The 12,996-nt window shown below is 49.2% G+C and overlaps 1 long non-coding RNA gene across 2 annotated transcripts in view; it reads right to left on the bottom strand.

Moving 5' to 3' along the window:
- LOC106510288 (uncharacterized) overlaps positions 1-12,996 on the bottom strand; it is a 227,956-nt gene that overhangs the window by 194,914 nt on the left and 20,046 nt on the right. The window lies entirely within an intron of this gene.

Raw genomic sequence — 12,996 nt, 5'->3', positions numbered from 1 at the left:
CCTAACCCACTGTGTGACCCTGCCCCCACCCCGTCCCAGGAAGGTCACCTCCCCTCCCTGATTGGCTGGCACATGCAACCAATGACTCCCAGCCAGTGGTCTCCCAGCTCTGCTGTTTTTTGTGCTACAAAATCAGGAGTCCAGGAGTTCCCACCGTGACAGTGGGTTAATGATCCAGCTTGTCTCTGTGGTAACACCAGTTTGATCCCCAGCCCAGGGCAATGGTTTAAGCATCCAGAGTTGCCATGGCTATGGTGTGGGTTACAGCTGCAGCTCAGATTCTACCCCTGGCCTGGAAACTTCCATATTCGTGGGCATGGAGCGAAAAAGGAGGAAAAAAAAAATCAGGAGTTGAGAGACTGCTTCTACAGAGTCTACTTTTTTAGATTCCATCAAGAAGTGAGATCATGCAATTTTTTCCTTTCTGCATTCGCTGAACGTGACTTCTGGCTTTGGCTTTTAGGACGAGCGCTGGAAGGTAAAATGTTTTCTGAGTGTGAAGGTTCTAGAGCAAGATGGATCTGGGTTCAAATCTCACTCCTGCCATTGCTTGTTTTTTGCTTTTTTAGGACCAAACCCAAAGCATGTAGAAGTTCGCAGGCTAGGGGTCCAAACAGAGCTGCAGCTGCCGGCCTGCACCACAGCCACAGCAACACAGGAAACTAGACACATCTGCAACCTACACCACAGCTTGTGACCACGCCAGATCCTTAACCCACTGAGGCCAGGGATCTAAACCCGCGTCCTCACAGACACTACGTCAGGGTTTTAATCCACCGGGCCACAGCGGGAACTCTGAGCATTTTTTCCTTTTTTTTTTAATCTTTACCACCTTCGTCATCACTAATGATTAAATTACAGGTTTACCTAAAGAGATAAGAGATACTCGGGAAACACTGAACAAAGAGAGGAGGGAAGGAGGGCGAGAAGGAAGGAAGAAGTGAATGAAGAATGAATGAATGAATGAGTGAAGGAATGTACCACCCACTCAGAGAAAGCTCTGGAAGGCAGAAGAGGGGCAAGAAGCATGTTTAAATGATACACCTGCAGATTGATGGAGCCTATGGATGCAGAAGAAACAGGGACCCACATCACTGTAGCTTCACAACCCTCCACCCCTTGCCTGAGGCCTCCCTTCAACCCCCAGAGTGTCCAAGAATCGTTTGCACCCTGATGGATGGTGATGCAGACCGAAATGTCAATTGATCATAATTGGTCCCTCAATGGACCCCATGACCCAAGTTATCAGTTTCAGATCCCAGGGACCCGTTATTCATATTTCTAATTTATGGGCTCATTTGAAAAGTCATCAGGGAGGACAAACCTAATAAATCATGGGCTAAAAGGACTCCAGACAACAGCCCACGAGGCCTTCCTTGTGCACACACGGTGGGTGGTAGCCCGTTGAACTTCTGAGACAATCATAGCAACAGTCACCAGGGAGACGGCTGCAAAAGGGAGTCTGGAGTTGGTGACGGTGACAGCTGGAAGCAGATTATCAAGAAAGGACAGCATTCCCTGGCCCAGCGGAGCAGGCAGGGGGAGAAACTGCATCAGTGGTGCCACGGCTCTGTGCACGTCTTTATTCGCACTGCCTCGGTTAAGCCTCACTTAAGCCTCCTTGAGTTGCGCTCGAGTAATAGCGGTCCCCTTTACAGGCAAAGCAACCAAGGCTCAGGGAGATGAGGTCACTGACTCAGTTAACACCTGAGCTGGGGAGTTGGCATCGTGGTGCAGCGGAAACGAATCCGACTAGGAACCATGAGGTTGTGGGTGTGATCCCTGGCCTCGCTCAGTGGCTTAAGGATCTGGCATTGCTGTGAGCTGTGGTGTAGGTCGCAGACGCAGCTCAGATCTGGTGTGGTTGTGGCGTGGCCTGGGCCAGTGGCTACAGCTCCAATTAGACCTGGGAACGTCCATATGCCATGGGTGCGGCCCTAAAAAAAAGCCAAAGGAAAAAAACAGCTGAGCTGGGATTCAAAGGCAAGAGCACCCAACAATCTGTGCCCCCTTTGGCCACCAGTCCAATGCCCCCACTCCACAGAGCTGCTCCCTGAGACCTACCAATGTAGACACACACTTGCAAGGCAACAGCAAAGCTGGAATGAGGGCTCCGGCATCTCAACATCTGTTCTCTTGTTCTTTCTGAAGTGACGTGCTTCCCTGACTCTCTGTCATTCTCCTCTCTTCCTGTTTTTCTTTCCTTCATAGCATTTATCACCTGCCATGTTATCGATTTATTTCTCTGGATCCCAGCATGCTCACATTTGTGAGCTAAGGGTTTGGGCTGTTTAATCTTATAACCATGTGTACCCTAAGTGATGCAATTGGCTACCCACCCATTTCAAGCGTATGTCCTCCCAGGGGTACCAAAATAACTGAAGTCCACCTGCTAAAACCTCCCCTTGACTGTGCTCCCTGTGGGCAGGAAAAGGTAGCACCTCCTACATTCGCCCCGTGTGAGGGTTTTCTTTGTACCTGGGGAGCTGACCAGCCTGTCTCACCTTAACACATTCTTTTTATTTATTTATTTTTACAGCCACACCTGTGACATATGGAAGATTCCCCACCCCACCCCACCCCGCGCCGCCCGAGTCAAATCAGAGCTGCAAGTGCTGCCTACACCACAGCCACGACAACAACACATACAAGCCGCATCTGAGACCTCCTCCGCAGCTTGCAGCAACCCTGGATCTTTAACCCACTGCGAAAGGCTGGGGATTGAACCTGTATCCTCATGGATGCTATGTCGGGTCCTTAACTCACTGGGCCACAAAGGGAACTCCACAGGAACACATTCTTCACAGGTTACAGCTTTTGTGTCTTCTTAAGTTACCGTTACACGTCTCTGCTTCAGCATTTTATTTGTCCATTATTATTTGTCACCAAAAAGGACATCTCCCTTCCTTTCCCCAGGTTTTTAAGGGGTTTGCTTATTGTGGTTCTGACTACACACTGTAGTCTGGGGACTGGTTGTATATCCAATATTCATGTTTCCCTCCTTAACAGCTGACCCCCCAATTTCATTCAGGGTGGCCGTGTGGAAGATTACATTTCCTAGTCCCACCTTCAGCTAAGAGAAGAGGCATAATGAGATGAAAAAGAAAGTCATTGGATGAGTTTCCTACATAAAAGCTCTTGACAGGGACCTGACCAAGCTAAGAGACTGGTTCTTCTTCCTTTCCACCTGGAATGTGAACCTGATGTCCGGAGCCCCAACAGCCATCTTGGACTGTGAGGCACTGAAGATGAAAGCTGGCACTGAGGTAGGTGGCCCCTAATGATGGTGACTCTGCCCTGACCTGACACTCTTGGCTCTACCTACATGACAGAAAAAAATAAATACTCTTTGATCTCAGTTATATGGGAAATCCTGGGTAAAAATAACCACAAAAGGGAACTCTTCTTGTTAAACTCATGTGCCCAGATCATGATCTAATAGGAAAAGACCAGCAGGGCAGTCAAGAGACCTGGGATCCAGTCATCAATACTCATGAGTTGTTTTAGGAGGATAGATGGATGGTTGCATTCTTCATACCAGTGTGTATTTACATTTCTGCCTCATCCTGGAAAAGAGGTGAGGATGTTTATTTAAATACAGACAACCCAGCATGTATTTTAAAGGAAGGAATAGATGAAGACCCCAGAATGAAGGACAGGAAGCCCAACACACTCTATGATGTGAGAGGCTGAATGAGGTGTTTCCTTAGCTTCCCAGTGGCCGAAGAGGAAACAGATACACGACCACCTACGAGTGGTCAGGATGACAATGATTTGCAAAGTTAGAAAGCAGCTCAGGTGCTTGAGAGAAGGGGGCTTTTCTCCTAGCTTGGCGGTCTCAGAAAAATTTCACTATGCATTCCCATTGTCGACTTAAAAAAATGCACAGCCTGGGAGTTCCCATTGTAGCTCAGCGGTAATGAACCCACCCTAGCATCCATGAGAATACAGGTTCCAACCCTGGCCTTGCCCAAGTCACCTGAGCTGTGGCATAGGTCACAGAAGCACCTCAGATCCTGTGTTGCTGTGGCTGTGGCTTGGCTGGCAGCTGCAGCTGTGATTCGACCCCTAGCCTGGGAACTTCCATATGCTCTGTGTGCGGCCTTAAAAAGCAAAAAAAAAAAAAAAAAAAAAACCCACCACAACCTGAAAACTAAGTTTTACTGGGGGCAAAAGTAGGACTTAAGCCCAGGAGACAGCATCTCAGGTAGCCCTGAGAAACCGCTCTCAGGAGGTAAGGAGGAAGCTAGGATATTTAGGAGTTTTTTCAACAAAGGGCAGGCAGCAAGAACAAAAGAGGCCTGGGCTCACTGAAATCCTTCCTTTGATATGCACCACTGCTACCAGGGCCCATATCCTGAGTTTTCACAGTCTGCAAAATGACAGGCTGAAACCCTTGGAGGTGGCTGCACTCTCAGATGACTATGAAATACTGCCCCAAAGAGGCAGGGGCAACAAAATCAGTGTATATGATAAAGGGGAGGGGGAGGTGCGTGCAGCCAGGCACACATTTGGGGTGGGGCTTTGGGGGGGGCATATCCGAGGCATGTGGAGTTTCCCAGGCTAGGGGTCTAATCGGAGCTACAGCTGCTGGCTTGTGCCACAGCCACAGCAATGCCAGATCTGAGACATGTCTGCAGCCTACACCACAGCTCACAGCAATGCCGGCCTTAACCCACTGAGCGAGGCCAGGGATCGAACCTGCAACCTCATGGTTCCTAGTCGGATTCATATCCGCTGTGCCAAGACAGAACCTCCAGCTTGCACCCATTTTTAACAAAAGTTTGTTGCTGGTCTCGTGAAGGTTACTACTAGTCACAAGGAGCAGACAGCCCCATGAAGGATTTTAGTGTTTTTCTAGATAGGAGAGGCAAGAATTGGGCTCATAAAGTTTTCTCCTAAAAATACCTGACTCTCTGAAGACCTGCTCTTCCAGTTTTCCCAGAGCGCAGAGTGCTTCATTCCTGATTTCCATCCCGAGCTCCACTGCAGCTCAGCAGCTGCAGAGGCTCCTGATTTAATCTATGTAGATAGAGGCCAGTGCCAAACTCCAGTTCACACCATTAAGGAACCAAGACATGAGCCTCAGCAAGAGCCGAGTCCTCCGGGGAATTCTGGGGACTTTTCTCTCCATCGCTTTAAAGATGCAATGTGGGAGTTCCCGTCATGGCTCAGTGGTTAACGACTTCGACTAGGAACCATGAGGTTGCGGGTTTGATCCCTGGCCTTGCTCAGTGGGTGAAGGATCCGGCGTTGCCGTGAGCTGTGGTGTAGGTCACAGATGCAGCTGGGATTTCACGTTGCTGTGGCTCTGGCATAGGCCAGTGGCTACAGCTCCGATTGGACCCCTAGCCTGGGAACCTCCATATGCCACAGGAGCAGCCCAAGAAATGGCAAAAAGACAAAAAAAAAAAAAAAAAAAAATCCAATGTGGATAGCAAAAAAGTTTGAAGTTAGAGCGTGTAGTGAGAACCAGTCTGTGACATGGACATGCTGTGCCACCAGCTAAGGGAAGGTCGATGTGCATTAACCATTAGGGGAACAAACCTCTACACAGAAGCCACAGGAACACCTGTGGGAATATCTCTGAGACTACGGTGGGAATACCGGCGGGCAGATTTTGAGGAATACTTGTGAGGATACATGTGGGCTTGCCTGTAGGAGTCCTTGAAGGAATACCTGTGCAAATACTTTGAAAAATACTTTGAGGAATACCTGTGGGAACTCCTGTTGGAATATTCTGGAGAATGCCTGTGGGAATCCTCAGAGGAGGTATCTGTGGGAGTACCCACGGAAATACATTGGAGAATACCTGTGGCAATGAAACTGACAGCACGAACGGCCTGAGCCCAGCCAAAAACCAGATCGGGACAGTTTTAAATTCGAATCACTCGCCCTGCGTCTGGACTCACGGAGCTTCGGGCTCTCCATGTCTCTGCACAGAAGGAATTCGGCGAGAGACAAAGTGACAGGCAAGACATAGATTAATTAAGATAGGACGCTTGTGAGAGATGCAAGGGGGCAGGCAAAGAGGCTCTGCCCCCCGGACCCCGGATCCCGTGGGCTACAGTTTATTATCATCCCGGGGGGAGAGCGGGGATGGGGGCGGGGGAAGACCCCCTCTTCCTCTTTCTTCCAGCAGCTGCTCCTCCTTAGTATCCGGTAAGGGGTGTATTCAAATCAGCAGAAGGGCGGTCCTCAAACGCCCGCCCTCGGTCTGAATCTGAACGCAGGCCTCACCCCATCCCGCACCCAATGACCTAAGGCAGTTCTCACACCTCCACTGGTCCAGCAAGCCTGCCTCTTTCTGCTGGCTTTCTTGAGCAATTATTAACTTACAGTGATGTCCCAACATCCCCTAGGTTTTCCTCTCTGTCGACAACCCTTTACTGGGACTCCACTACCTGTGCCTACTCCATCCCTATCAGGAATCCTTTGAGGAATACCCGTGGGAATACACTGGGGAGCACCTGTGGGAATAGCAGTAAGGGAGGAGCGAGGGGCGGGATGCCTGTGGGAAGCTGTGATCCTTGAGAGGACAACTCTGGACCTTCCACACCAAGAAATCATGTCCTAGTCCATCACGCTGAGCCAGAATAATTTTAGCTGAATTTTTTTTTTCAAAGGACATCTTACAAATCCCCCAAGAAGGCCTTAGAAACATCCTAACCCTGCACCCGCAGACACCTAATGTTAAGCAAATGCCACCTCCTGCTGAGTCCCGCACATGGCAGAGAAGGAAAGTGTAGCCCTAAGGGACTGAACGAGTGAATGCAATTCACAGGTTGTTGAATAAAAGCCAACTCAGTGTCGGAGGACATCTGCCAACAGTGACATTTGGGGGTTGGAGCCGTTCATCCTGAGCCTTTCCGTTCTGACAGTAATGAGGCCCGTTCCTGGTTCCCAACAGTAAAACCATGTCATCTGCATAGATAAGACTTTCAACTTTCTGTTCCTCCTGGCAAAGGGCGATTCATTCAGCTCATGCAAAAATTCTTTCAAAGTCACAAGACACCCATTAGAAGAGCAGGGACCAGAGCACACGGCTCTAGTGCTCGCTTGAAATCACCGTGGTTGGCTCAATCGGGAGAGAATGCCACGTGACACCAGCCCACAGCCTGTGCTCAGGGTCCAGCTCTCTGTAAGTGGCCGTGGCAGGGCGGGCCAAACACCCAGCACCTCTAGGTTAGCCCGTCATTGGTTTCTCTCCACAGAATTCGTTTCCCTCCACTGAGTCAAAGGCCAAAGTCGGTCACTTCTATGGCTCCTGACCCATTTTTGCACAGGTGACATATAAAAAAAAAAAAGGTCCATAGGGTGGACTAAATATGCTGAAAACCCCAGAGCTTCTTCCTACAAACTATCAGCCTGAGAAACCCCAGACTCGCCATTTATAAGAGAGGAGAGTGACAGATGGTTTAGTTGGAATAGCAAGTAAACCAACAAGTCTATCATTTGGGGGTCGGGGGGCATAGAGGATGGGCTTCCACAAAGTGGGATACTCTACCCTTAGGGTCCATGCAGACAAGGCTGCCTGTAGAATTAAGGAGAATCAGCAACTTGGCTAATGAATGCTTGAAATGAGTCCAGGTAGAGATGAACTCTCTAAATGTAAAGTGTGCCTTCGATCTCAAACCTAGTGTAAAAAAAGAATGCAGAATAATTTCAGACTGACTGTGGGTCAGAAGGAGAATATCTGGGTATTTGGGGTGAATAAAAAATTAACGCCATTTCCCCCTCCCCACTTTTTTTTTTTTTTTTTACTTTTTATATGACTACTAAAAAGTTTTATTTATTTATTTTTTTTTTTTTGTCTTTTGTCTTTTGTTGTTGTTGTTGTTGCTATCTCTTGGGCCGCTCCCGCGGCATATGGAGGTTCCCAGGCTAGGGGTCGAATCGGAGCTGTAGCCACCGGCCTACGCCAGAGCCACAGCAACGCGGGATCCGAGCCGCGTCTGCAACCTACACCACAGCTCACGGCAACGCCGGATCCTTAACCCACTGAGCAAGGGCAGGGACCGAACCCGCAACCTCATGGTTCCTAGTCGGATTCGTTAACCACTGCGCCACGACGGGAACTCCTACTAAAAAGTTTTAAATCACTTGCACGCACACGGTGGTAGCCATCGCCAAGATGGCCCTGGGGTCTCTCTTCCTGATATTCACACCCTCCTGTGATCCCCTCCCACGGGGTTGGGCTGTGTGACCAAGAGAATGTATCAGAAATAATGGTATGTCACTCAAGATGAGGCGTCGAAAGACACTCGAGCTTCTGCCTCAGTCTCTTTCAATCTCTCTCTCTCTGGTCACTTGTTCTAGGGAAGTTAGTTGCTAATTTGTGAGGAGTCCTCTGGAGAGGCCTGCATAGTGAAGCACTAAGGCCTCTGGCCAACAGCCACGTGGATGAATCTTCTTAGAAGCAGGTCCTCCGGCCACAGCCCAACCTTCAGATAACTGCAGCCCAATCAATAGCTTGACTACAACCTCATGAAAGACCCTGAGATGGAATCACCCAGGTAACCACTCCCAGATTTCTGGTCCTCAGATACTATGTGACCTCACAAATATTAAGTCCCGGGTAATTTACTCCACAGCAATAGATAACTGATATGCATGCATTTTATTTCTATTAAGCAGTGCTGATCCCAAGTTCAGAAAAGGAGTTCCTGTTGCGGTTTAGTGGTAACAAACCCAACTAGCATCCGTGAGGATGTGGGTTCAATCCTTGGCCTTGTGCAGTGGGTTAGGGATCCGGTGTTGCCATGAGCTGTGGTGTAGGTCGAAGACGTGGCTCGGATCTGGCATTGCTGTGGCTGTGGTGTAGGCCAGCAGCTACAGCTCCGATTCGACCCCTAGCCTGGGAACCTCTATATGCCACAGGTGTGGCCCTAAAAAACAAAAAAAAATTTACTCAGGTGATGTGACTGTACAGCCAACATTGAGGCCCCTGCTCCAAGGAAATGCTTCCCCAATGTCACTGTGCTAATTCCCTGTTTCCTCTAGGGCTTGGCTACCCCAGAGGTACATCAGAATCCACCTGGGAACTGTCAGAAAGGCCATGGCTCAAGCCCAGCCCAAGAGGACCAAGTCAGAATCTGCAGTTTAAGATCTGGACATACACTGGCTTTGAGAAGCACTAATTCAGAGCATCAGTTCAGAACCGGTCCTCAGACCTCTCACACTCCAGATCCCTGCTAAGGGTGACCAGACCCCAGAATCTGTTCTGCCTTAAGCTCTTACTAAGCTTGACTCGAACATGAGCTCCCTCACCAAGGGATTCTGCCATACCTAGGGCGGGGGGGGGGGGGGGGGGGGGGCGCTGAGCCACAGAGAATTTTCTGAAAGTCCTCCCAGGGGATTCAGGGTCAGGAGATGGGTCTCCATCAGTCCCTTTCCTGAGTCTCTCATCTCCCCAAGCCGGTGGGAGTCAAGAGTTTAAAGATGTCTTGTTTCCATGCTACATAAATTCTACATACTGACTGCCCCATCTAGAACTTACCTGAAGAAAGAGCCATTTCTTCCAACCCTAGAGACGGAAAACTCACCCCATGTCTAATGGGTCCGTCTCAAAGCTGCAGGCCAGGCAGCACCGCAGGAGTCACATCCTTGAGAACAAACCCCAGCAAGATGCACCAGCACCGCGTATTTCCATTTTACACTAGCTGTAACAAGCCTCCAAACTCCTCTTCCTACGTCAGCTCGCTGCCCTGGTCACTGTTTAAGAATTGCTTCTTAGTTCATTTATTTTCTTTTTCCTCTTGAATAGCTTTGTTTTTGTTTTTTTTGGTTTTTTGGTGGGTTTTTGTTTTGTTTTGTTTTGTTTTTGTTTTTTAGGGTCACATCCTCAGCATATGGAGATTCCAAGGCTAGTGGTTGAATCAGAGCTATAGGCCAATGGTGGAATTGAAGCTGCAGCTGCTGGCCTACACCACAGGCACAGCAACGCTGGATCCAAGCCACATCTGTGAATATCTACAGCACAGCTCACGGCAAAGCCAGATCCTTAACCCACTGAATGAGGCCAGGGATTGAACCCATGTCCTCATGGATACTAGTCTGGTTCTTTACCACTGAGCCACAGTGGGAACTCCTCTGATAGTCTTTATCAAACCAAGGACCACAATGACAAAGTCCACATGGACCCAAATCAAAATGAGCCAACATATCAGACACAACTTAGAAGAGATTGACAAGGAGATCCTGCTGAATAGCATTGAGAAGTTTGTCTAGATACTCATGTTGCAACAGAAGAAAGGGTGGGGGAAAAAATGTAATTGTAATGTATACATGTAAGGATAACCTGACCCCCTTGCTGTACAGTGGGAAAATAAAAAAAATTATTAAAAAAAAATGAGCCAACAAAGCCAGTTTTTTGTTTGTTTGCTTGCTTTTGCCATGCCCAAGGCATGCAGAAGTTCCCAGGCCAGGGATCAAACCCATGCCACAACAGCTACCTGAGCTACAGCAGTGACAACACTGGATCCTTAATCCGCTGCGCCACCAGGGGAACTCAAGCCTGTTCTGATTTGCTGACAACTCTGTTGATAACAAGTAAGGGGTAAGCCCAAGGCACCTCATGGAATTTCAAGAGATTCTCAAAAGGGCAGCTCCACCAATTTGAAAATTCCATTCCTCATTTTGAAATGCCCCTGTCCTGGAGTTCCCACTGTGGCTCAGTGGAAAGGAACCCAACTAGTATCCATGAGGATGCAGGTTCCATCCCTGGCCTGAGGATCCAGGGTTGAGGATCCAGCATTGCCGTGAACTGTGGTGTAGGTCGCAGGCACAGCTTGGATCCAGAGTTGCTGTGGCTGTGGCGTAGGTAGGCCAGCAGCTGCGGCTCCAATTCCAGCCTTGGCCTGGGAACATCCCTATGCCACACCAGGGGCCCTAAATAAAAAATAAATAAATAAAAATAAGAAATGCCCCCATTCTCTGAGGTGTAACCATGAGCGCTAATAGCCCCGGCCACACCTACGATTAAGGCGGGACAGACGTTACCACTGTGTCCCTATCTGAAAATCGCCCTCCTAAACCGTAATAAATCAGACAGGCTCACCACAGCACAAGTTACAGCACTGGCTCCTTCAAACTGCTCTGCTGTAATTTGTAATATCTATGTGTCTGCTTGTTGATCATGCTCTGATTATAAGCCCATCCAGGCAGGAGTCACATTGGTCTTACCTCAATTGGTTCCTCCTATTTAGCCTGGTATCTGACACATCGTAGGCACCAAATGAGTATCTGCTGAATGAAGGATTGAATGGAAAATTTCCCCAGGTCCACGCCACGCACGGGCCCTCAGAAACACTAGACGCTATAAACCCATCGGTGGGGAACGGTTCTCTCGCTTGACACAGCTGTCTGCAGGAGCTGTAGGAAATCTGAGTGGCTTAGGCTGGGCCCTGCAAGCCTTACGCCAATCCTGATATTCTGGTCTATAAGAGGTTATTATAACTGACTTTATTATTATTATTATTATTATTATTATTTTTGTCTTTTTGCCATTTCTTGGGCACTTCCACGGCATATGGAGGTTCCCAGGCTAGGGGTGGAATCGGAGCTGTAGCCGCCGGCCTACACCACAGCCATAGCAACGCGGATCCGAGCTGCATCTGCAACCTACACCACAGCTCACGGCAACGCCAGATCTTTAACCCATTGAGCAAGGCTAGGGGTCGAACCTGCAACCTCATGGTTCCTCGTCGGATTCGTTAACCACTGCGCCACGACGGGAACTCCTATTATAACTGACTTTAAACACATGATGGAAACAGTGGATTTTGACCATCACACACAACCCAAGGGCCAGCAAATTGTTCCTACCTGAACAGAAAGATGTGAAACAACTTTAAACAGCTCTAGCTTCTCTGGTTACAAAAACCGGAAAGAGTCTTGGGTTCTGTCCTGTCCACTAAATATCGTCATTTTCCAAGTTAAGGCACTTCTAGGACGTGCTCAGCCTGCTTGAAAGAACAAGTTCTCCTTCCCAAGCAAGGACACACAAAGACCTGGCTCTGGGAGGGCTTCGAAGGCTCTCAATGGAATCTGGGCTAGAAAAGAATCAGTCAAACCTGAGCTCAAAAGGGCGGGTCTAAGCATATTGGCTCCCCAGGAGTCCATGCTAAATGCCGGGTCAAGGGCAAATATTGCACGGACTGGGGGTCCACTGAGGACTCCAGATCCCCCCACCAGATCATCCCATGATGGGCCATCTTTATGTCCTGGTTTTGATCCCTCAGCCCCTATAAACTAGCCCAGAGAACGAGCGCCCTCTTCTGCTCAAGAAGCCAGCACCGCAAAACCCCGAAGGCACGGACAAGACCCTGAAAAATTGCTCTGGAGAGAATAGAACGGGAGCCCCCCAGTCCTCACATCTCTCAACCACCAACCCACCAAAGTCCCTTCTTTGTGAGTTCCTTCTGAAAACTCACAATTTTAAAATAACTCAAAGAAGCAGCATGGGGGTGCAGGGCTGGAAAGGGGTTAGGATGGTGACAGAGAGACTGGGTTCAAGCTGGGACGCTGCCGCTTGCTGGCAACCACCAGAGACCTTAGGTGAGCCCCTTCCCTCCTGGGCAGGCCCTGGACCCCCCAACAGGGATGGAAACTCCCACTTCCCGTGGAAGGCGCAAAGGCCAAACACATCAATATGGAAAACCGCTTCGGAAATGGTCGGGCAGGGAGCAGTGTATGTTCGAGAATAACCAAGAGGAGAGGAGCAGATGCGTTCTCTTTCCTTCCTCCCTTCCTTTGCTCCCCGCCTTTGAGGAGAGAGTCAGATAACATTTATTGGGTATCTGCCTATCATCTCAATTTCCAATGTGAGCTCCTTGAGAAGACGGGGGCACTGGTGACTCAGGAAGAGCCCACGCCCCCAGGACACGTGGTCACACCCCTTTCCGGGCACAAAGGCCCCAAGCAAAACCCACTTGATCTGCTGCACCCACCTCGTAGCAGACCCTGTTGCCCACCCCTACCCCCAACAACCTTCTT

This window comes from Sus scrofa, chromosome 5 (assembly GCF_054392235.1).
Source record: "Sus scrofa isolate SSC_HxYL_T2T_F1_AM1 chromosome 5, Sscrofa_HxYL_maternal_Yorkshire_Landrace_v2.0, whole genome shotgun sequence".
NCBI lineage: Eukaryota > Metazoa > Chordata > Mammalia > Artiodactyla > Suidae > Sus > Sus scrofa.
This window is presented reverse-complemented; position numbering and strand designations above follow the sequence as displayed.